Below are 7,741 nucleotides of genomic sequence, written 5' to 3'. Positions count from 1 at the left end.
TTAGCAATTGTTTGTGAAAATGGATGATGAAGCTGAGCTAGGTGGTTGACTCCTACAATCCCAGCTACCCTCTGGATGGAGAGGCAAGAGGTTCATTAGTTCAAAGCCCTATCTTAAAACAAAAATATCAAGAAAGGATTAGGCAGGAAAGTATAGTATAAGCTGTAAACTGCCTGACCAGCAAGTACAAAGACCTGGGTTCAGTTCCAGTATGGTTTTGAAGTGAGGAGGCTGAGTCTAGTAACCTCTCACAGCCATCCCGGTGCCTTGCTGGGTGGAGGGTACTTTCTACCCAGCTCTGAAAAGCCTAGAGATAAGAGAGGCCATTCATCGAATTTCGGATGTCATGCTGAAGCTGGATAATGTAAGGTCCGCTCCTGGATGGCCAGCAGACTCCACCCTCCTCACAGCGAAGTCTCCACCCAGTACCTGCATTACCTAGGCAACTGGGACACCTGGAAGAGGTCACATCTGCATCTGCTGAGGTCACATCTGAATTTGATGTGGCCACACCTTTCCCCACCCATACCCTACATAAGGCCTAGCCCAGGCCCAGATGCGCTCTTGCTCTTGCTCTTGCTCTTGCTCTTGCTCTTGCTCTTGCTGCTCTTTTCTTGCTCTCTCTCTGTTCTTTTCTTGCTCTCTCTCTTTCCCAGCCACGTGGAGTGCCAACCTTGCCTGGTCCCAGCAGGTCTACCCCTTACCTGAATACCACGTGAGTGCTACTGTTCTTACCCCTCTCTCTGCTCTTTTCTGGCTCTTTTCTCTCTCTTTCCTCTCTTCCCAGCTCTCTCTCATTCCCAGGCCTTTCCCAGCCACGTGGAGTGCCAACCTTGCCTGGTCCCAGCAGATCTACTGAATAAACCTACCCCTTACCTGAATACCACGTGCGTGCTGGTGCTGTTCTTACTCGGCTACCTCTTTTTAAAAACCTAACAGATAAACCAGGGAAAAAATGAGGTATGGTCAGCTAACAGCAAATACAGGAGATATTCCTTCATATATTTAGGAAACAAAGTCATTTTAGGGAAAACGAAGCAAGATAACGTAAGGAAACTGAGGCCTGGTGAAGGCAAATTAGTAATATAGTATTTAGAAACTTAGAAACGCTATCTTTGCTTCAAAGAGAGACAACAGGATGTATTCCTTCCTGAGGGATGCATTTCTCACCCAAGGATTAACAACTGTCTGACATGATGCCCTAAAATACAGATTGCAGGGCATCTCCTTGTCTCAAGGATAAAAATCTTTTTTTTTATGGCAAGATACATTCTGACCTGGAAACTCAGAAATAGCACTAGGTGGGGCTGGGAAGGTGTCTCAGTGGTAGAGCGCTCGTCTTGCATGCATGAGGCCCTGGGTTCGATTCCTCAGCACCACATAAGCAAAAAGAAAAAAGCCAGAAGTGGTGCTGTGGCCCAAGTGGTAGAGTGCTAGCCTTGAGCTGAAGAGCTGAGGGACAGCACCCAGGCACAGAATTCAGGCCCATGACCGGACCCAAAAAAAAAAAAAGAAGAAATAGCACCAGGTATGGTTAGAGCAAAGACAAAGCACCTAGCTTCGTATAACTTGAAGCTAGACAACTCTGCCTTTATCCTATAAGTACCCTGACAGCCCAAGGAGCGGTGTGCCTCTCTCTGGGTCTTTCCGTGTGTGTGTGTGTGTGTGTGTGTGTGTGTGTGTCTGTGTGTGTGTGTCTGTATGTCTGTGTGTCTGTGTGTCTGTGTCTGTGTGTGTGTGTGTGTGTCTGTGTCTGTATCTGTGTCTGTGTGTACCTGTGTCTGTGTCTGTGTCAGTGTGTGTGTATCTACATGTTTGTGTCTCTGTGTCTCTTAACTCCCTATGAGGGCACCTGCACTCTCCTACAGTGTGCTCCTTCCTACCTTTCTGTTTGTCTGCTTTTTTGTTGTCTGCTTGCCTGCTTGTTTACTTATTCAATAAAGCTCTGCCAAGTTTTCTTACCATTGTGGCTTGTCCAGAAATTCTTATTCTGCAATCAAAGTCAAGGACCCTAGGTGAAAAGTTCCTCTTTTTAAAGGGAAGCTTCACTAAGCCTTACCTCTGTCCAGTGACAATGCTATTTAGCCCTAGGAAAGCTCGGCATAGAGAACGCTCTGATTCTGCCTTGATTACCTGCCTACATGGTTTTATTTGCTTGCCTCTGAGGAAACCTCTATATGGAAAGGTTAAGGCATATCCACCCTAGATGGGAAGTTGAAGCTGACCCCTGAGTTATTTCCTAAAATGGAAAAGATCTGCTGGTACCTGAGCTACTTTCCAAGATGGTCTTCTTTAGTTGGGCTTGGGGGCTCCACCCAAATATGTGGTTGTTGCCTTTAAAAGCTTTGTGATAACTTTGTTCTAGGCTGCAAGTCTTTGAAACAAAAGTCCACCTGCAAAAACAGCTTTTCTATAAAGACTCCCAATTCGACCTTTCAACATGTGGCTTCTCTGTTTCTCACTGAGTGAGTTACAAAAGTTTAACAATAAAAAAATAAAAGGATTATCATCAGATGCAGGTGAATATTAATGAATTTCCCTCTAAAACTGAGACTCTTCACTTAAGGTCCTTGACTTTTCTTCCCTGGCCACTTATGGCTTTTTTGATGAGGTTAAGTGGAGTCTCCTGGATTTTCCTGCTTGGGCTGCCTTTGAAGCACCATCCTCAGATCTCAGGCTCATGAGTGGCTAGGATTACAGGCTTGAGGCTCCAGCACTTGGATCACTAATAATTTATAAATATTTACATAAACACATATGCATTTTGGTCACCTGTAGAAAATGACATGTAACAGGAAAAATTCTTGGCTCTGATCTCTCAGATTTTTCTACGAATCCCAAATAGTCTAATTAAGCTAGAAAACTTCTACAATAGAACTAATCATTCATTCAAACTAAACAGAAGTAGCAACTTCTGGCACTCACAAAATATACAACAGTCACTCAAGAATATCAAGATTCTGCTTATATTAATTTTATAATTGGTATATATTTAGTGTCTTAGCCCAAAGGTTAGATCTTCCATATATGTATATATATATATATATATATATATATATATATATATATATGCACATATAAGTGTGTGTTTACCTAAAATTTTTAGAAACAATAAATGAGATGAAACAAAAAGGGATGATTATCTTCCACTGCTTGAAAGTAAGAAGAACCTGAACGGCAAAAAGACATGAAATACATACCAAAATTTGAATATAGTATTGTAAGTTGTAAACACATATATGCACACAAATCATTCTCTAATCAATGAGAGCAATTGGCAAGAGAAAAAAATGGATAAACACAAAGCAGAAGGTCATTTGGCTATACAGATATACACTGTGTCATGAGAGAGAATTTCTCATTAATATTATTATTACTTTTAATTATTATTATTAAGTAGCTGTAAAGAGAGGTTACAATGCCATAAGTCAGGTTATGAGTACAATGTTTCTTGGTCTCCTCCTTGTTCTCCATTTTCACCCTCCATCCCTTTATTCAAGTTACATAAACAGAATTTCTTTTGCCCATTTTTAATGTTTTTTTTATTGTAAAATTAGTGTACAGAGGGGTTCCAATTACGTGAGTAAGGTAATGAGTACATTTCCTCTAGAGCATTGTTATCTCCTCCTTTGTTTATCTCCTACCATCCCTCCCTCCTCATCTCCACAACTTCTCCCACTCCCCACCCCCTAAGTTGTAAAGCTCATTTTCAATATAGTGTCATATATATCTCATTATTACAATGGGTCAACCTGTATCCTTATTTCAGCATTTTGTTATTTCCCTTCCCCTCCCCAAATTGGGAAAATGTATATACAAGATGCAGGGCGCCAACATCAAATACAGTGAAAACAGGGGTTATACCATGGGGGAAGCATGTATGTGCAATAAAAAAAAATCACATAGTCTTTTGTGCATTTTTTATTTTGCTTAGAGGCAGAGAGATTATACCATTCTTGAGAATCCTCAAGAGGGTGTTCTTGATGTCCCTGTTCCTCAGACTATAGATGAAGGGGTTTAGCATGGGGGTAACCAGGGTGTACATCACTGCTACCACAGCCACCATTCTGGGGGAGAGTGAGATGGCTGAACTGAGGTAGACATCAGTGGCAGTGCCATAAAACAAACCAAACACTGACAGGTGAGATCCATAGGTAGAGAAAGCTTTGTACTTCCCTGCTCTTGAGGGGATTTTCATAATGGAGGAAATGATTTGTGTGTACGAATAAAAGATCCCTGACACTGGGATGCCACCCAAAACAGCACCTGTCATGTAGATCAATATGGAGTCCATGGAGATGTCAGAACAGGCAAGGGTGAAAAATTGAGAAGCCTCACAAAAGAAATGAGGGTTCTCCACCTCCTTGCAGAAGGTCAGATGGGACACCATCAAACAGTGCACCTGGGCATCCAGAAGGCTGAAGAACAATGTCACCACAACTAACATGCCACAGAGATGAGGGTTCATGATGATTTGGTAGTGTAGGGGGTGACAGATGGCCACCAGGTGGTCAAAGGCCATCACATCAAGAAGCAGACATTGCAAACAGCCAAAAAGGTAAGCAAAGGACACCTGAGTTAGGCAGCCAGTGTAGCTGATGGATTTGCTGTGTGTCTGGAGGTCCAGCATTTTGGGAACTATATTCTTGCTAAATCCAATGTCAGCCAAGGAGTGACCGGAGAGGAAGAAATACATGGGGGTCAGAGCTGAGAGGAAGAAGTACTGGGGGTCAGTAAGGGTCAGAGCTGACAGCCAGTATGGTGAGCAGGTTGCTCAGCATGGTGACCAGGTAAAATGTCAAGAATAGCCCAATAATAAGGATTGTAGTTCAGGATCCTGTGAGAGTCCAAGGAGGAGAAATTCCCAGACACAGGCGAGGTTGTCTATCTCCCCATAGATGGGACACCTGGTGAAGAGAAAGTTGGTGTAAAAACACCAAGCCCAGAACAGCAAATGAATGTTAAGGCTTTGGAATCACACACACACACACACACACACGTCCTCATGGATTGCACATTCAAATGTCTTCAGGAATATTCCTCACAGCTGTGCTCTTTAACTGAACTCATTGGAGTTGTAATAGTCCCTTGTTCTGTACTCATCCAATATGGGGTCTGTGGGCCAATTAACCTTAAAGATTCAAGGTCATTTTTTAATTCACAAATCCTGGGCCAGGTAACTATCAGTTCATTCTATTTGAATGGATAAAATAAATAAGACAAGCAATTAGCCTTCCCTCCCTTAGGGGAAAATAATCTAACTAATAAGACAGCATGAATCAGTCAAATATATTTTCTTCATGTTCAACATTCATGCTCGTATTAAGAATATAAATCCTTCCAAGTATTGGTGTCTAATTCCTATAAGCTGAAGGTATGAAGATCTGAGATCTAAGGATCACGGTTCAAATCCAGCCTGGGCAAGAAAGTCCATGAGACTCTTATCTCCAACTAAGCATTAAAAAGGTGGAAGTGGATCTGTGGCTCAAGTGGAAAAGTGATAGCCTTGAGCAAAAAAGCTCAGGGACGGTGCCCAGGCTCTGAGTTTAAGCTATAGGACAGGCACCAAAATATTTTTTTTTAAGAATATGAATCCTCTTTCTATGGATCAGAACCTGTTAGGGCAAAAGATCCATTGTCTGGATGTACAATCACAATGAAATACTTGGAATTCAGCAGCACATTTTGTGCTTGGTGGCTGGTGTACATTATGTAGTCTTTAGATGGTCTCTTTTAGGGAGATAAAGGAGATAAAGGATTCAACTGTTGGGTGTTTCATGTCAAACATTATTTTTCCTTTTGATTTGTTTTAATGTGACTCAAAATATAACTGTTTAGGCACTAGACTTCTTATTTGGATAATGAGTTTTGTTTTGTTTTGTTTTGTTTTTGGTCTGGTCATGGGGCCTGAACTCTAGGCACTGTCCCTCAGCTCTTCAGCTCAAGGCTAGCACTCTACCACTTGAGCCACAGTACCACTTCTGGCTTTTTTCTTTTTGCTTATGTGGTGCTGAGCAATCAAACCCAGGGCCTCATGCATGCAAGGCAAGCGCTCTACCACTGAGCCACCTTCCCAGCTCTGGATAATGAGTTTTTTTTTGAATGAACAAAAAGTTACAAGACCGATCCTGAAGATGACAGATGATAGTGAAGTACCATGTTAACACATTTTAATGTTCTGTGCTTATTTTCAATGAGCAGAATTTGTGTGTGTTTGTTACGTGTGTGTGTGTGTGTGTGTGTGTGTGTGTGTGCATGTGTAGTGCTTGCTCCAGAGATTGAATCAGGATCTGGACCAAGGCCAGTCCTCTACCACTTGAGCCATAGCTCTACTTTCAGCTTTTCATGGTTAATTGGAAATCAGTCTCACAGACTTGCCTGCTGGGTTTGACTTCAAACCACCACCCTCAAATCTCAACCTCCTAAGTAGCAAGGAATACAGGTGTGAGCCAGGGACACACAATAAGAAAAGAATTATTTCATCATGCCTCAACATTCTCAAAGAAATGCCTCAAGTTCTGCTTACTAAATAGATATTTACTATCATCTATCTGGTGGAATTCTCCTCATCAACTACAACCCTCCATTGTGGGTACTGGAAACCAATGTCAGAACCACAATCAAGTGAGAAACTATAACTATCAACTTATGTGAAATCAAAATCTTTTAACTACACACTTTCTCATAAAAAAAGATAGAAGAATATCACCTTAATTTAAACTCCTTATGAAAACTCAGGCTTTTGTTTTTCCTAACAATAAAACTATAATTAAGGGAACCAATTTTAAGAATGTTGAGTGATATTTAAAAAACTCAGCAGTTGATTGTCAATAAAACAGATGTAATATTACCATAGATGTGACTATTTTGAAAATTTTAAATATACAAAGTGTTCAATTGCAAGGGAAACAAAGGAGGAGGCTACAATGCTTGATAAGAAATGTACTCATTATCTTGCCCATGTAATTGTAACCCCTCTGTACAGTATTTTCACAATAAAAAAGTGTTCAATTGCTCCTTTTATTGTTTTAATTTTAAGTTTGCAAAGTCCTGGGGCTTGAATTCAGGGCCTGGGCATTTTCTCTGAGCTATTTTTCACTCAGTGCTGATGTCTCTACCATTTGAGCCACAGCTCCCTGTCTAGCTTTTGGCTACTTGACTAGACCTAAGAGTCTCACATACTTCCCTGCAAGCTTCAGATCTCAGCTCTTGAGTAGCTAGAATTACAGGTGTGAGACACCTACACGCAATCATTCTTAGAACTTTATTTAGTAGGAGCCATTTTCTCCACTAATGCAGAAGATTTTAATGAGCTAGAACTTGTGTAGAAAGAAATCAAAATCACCTATGAGAGGAATTCCATCCTCACAATAAAAGACCTTAAACTGTCTAGACCTCTGAGCTCAACTTTGCCCCCTGGAACGTTTGCATCTGGCTCACCTTCCTGCCATGTCTGAACAGATGATGAGGAAATAGGTCGAAGTTCCCCTCTCCCCCATCCCTGAAACCTCAAAACTCACTGAGATGCCCTGAGCCTCTGCTGGAGCATGAAGGGTGTGTCTCCATCCTCTCCCTTTCCCATTCACTAAATTGGTCCTGGTTATTTCCAATCTCTGGAGACTTGATCATTGGATAAGGAACATTCTTAGAAGGATCTGGGGCTGGCAATCTTCTCACGAAAAAGTCACCATGTACTCTAAACCCATGGATCTCAAGTTCCAGGATATCATCCCACGGTGTG

At 41.6% G+C, this 7,741-nt stretch overlaps 1 pseudogene; it reads right to left on the bottom strand.

Annotated features, from left to right (window-relative positions):
• Positions 1 to 3,898: 3,898 nt before the first annotated feature.
• Positions 3,899 to 7,499, bottom strand: LOC138813673 (olfactory receptor 7E178-like; annotated as a pseudogene).
• Between the last annotated feature and the right edge of the window lie 242 nt (positions 7,500 to 7,741).

The sequence above is a fragment of the Dipodomys merriami genome, unplaced genomic scaffold (assembly GCF_024711535.1).
Source record: "Dipodomys merriami isolate MVZ:Mamm:240054 unplaced genomic scaffold, mDipMer1.0.p SCAF_6, whole genome shotgun sequence".
Classification (NCBI taxonomy): Eukaryota; Metazoa; Chordata; class Mammalia; order Rodentia; family Heteromyidae; genus Dipodomys; species Dipodomys merriami.
Note: the sequence above shows the minus strand (reverse complement) of the source record. Positions and strands in the feature narration are given on the sequence as shown.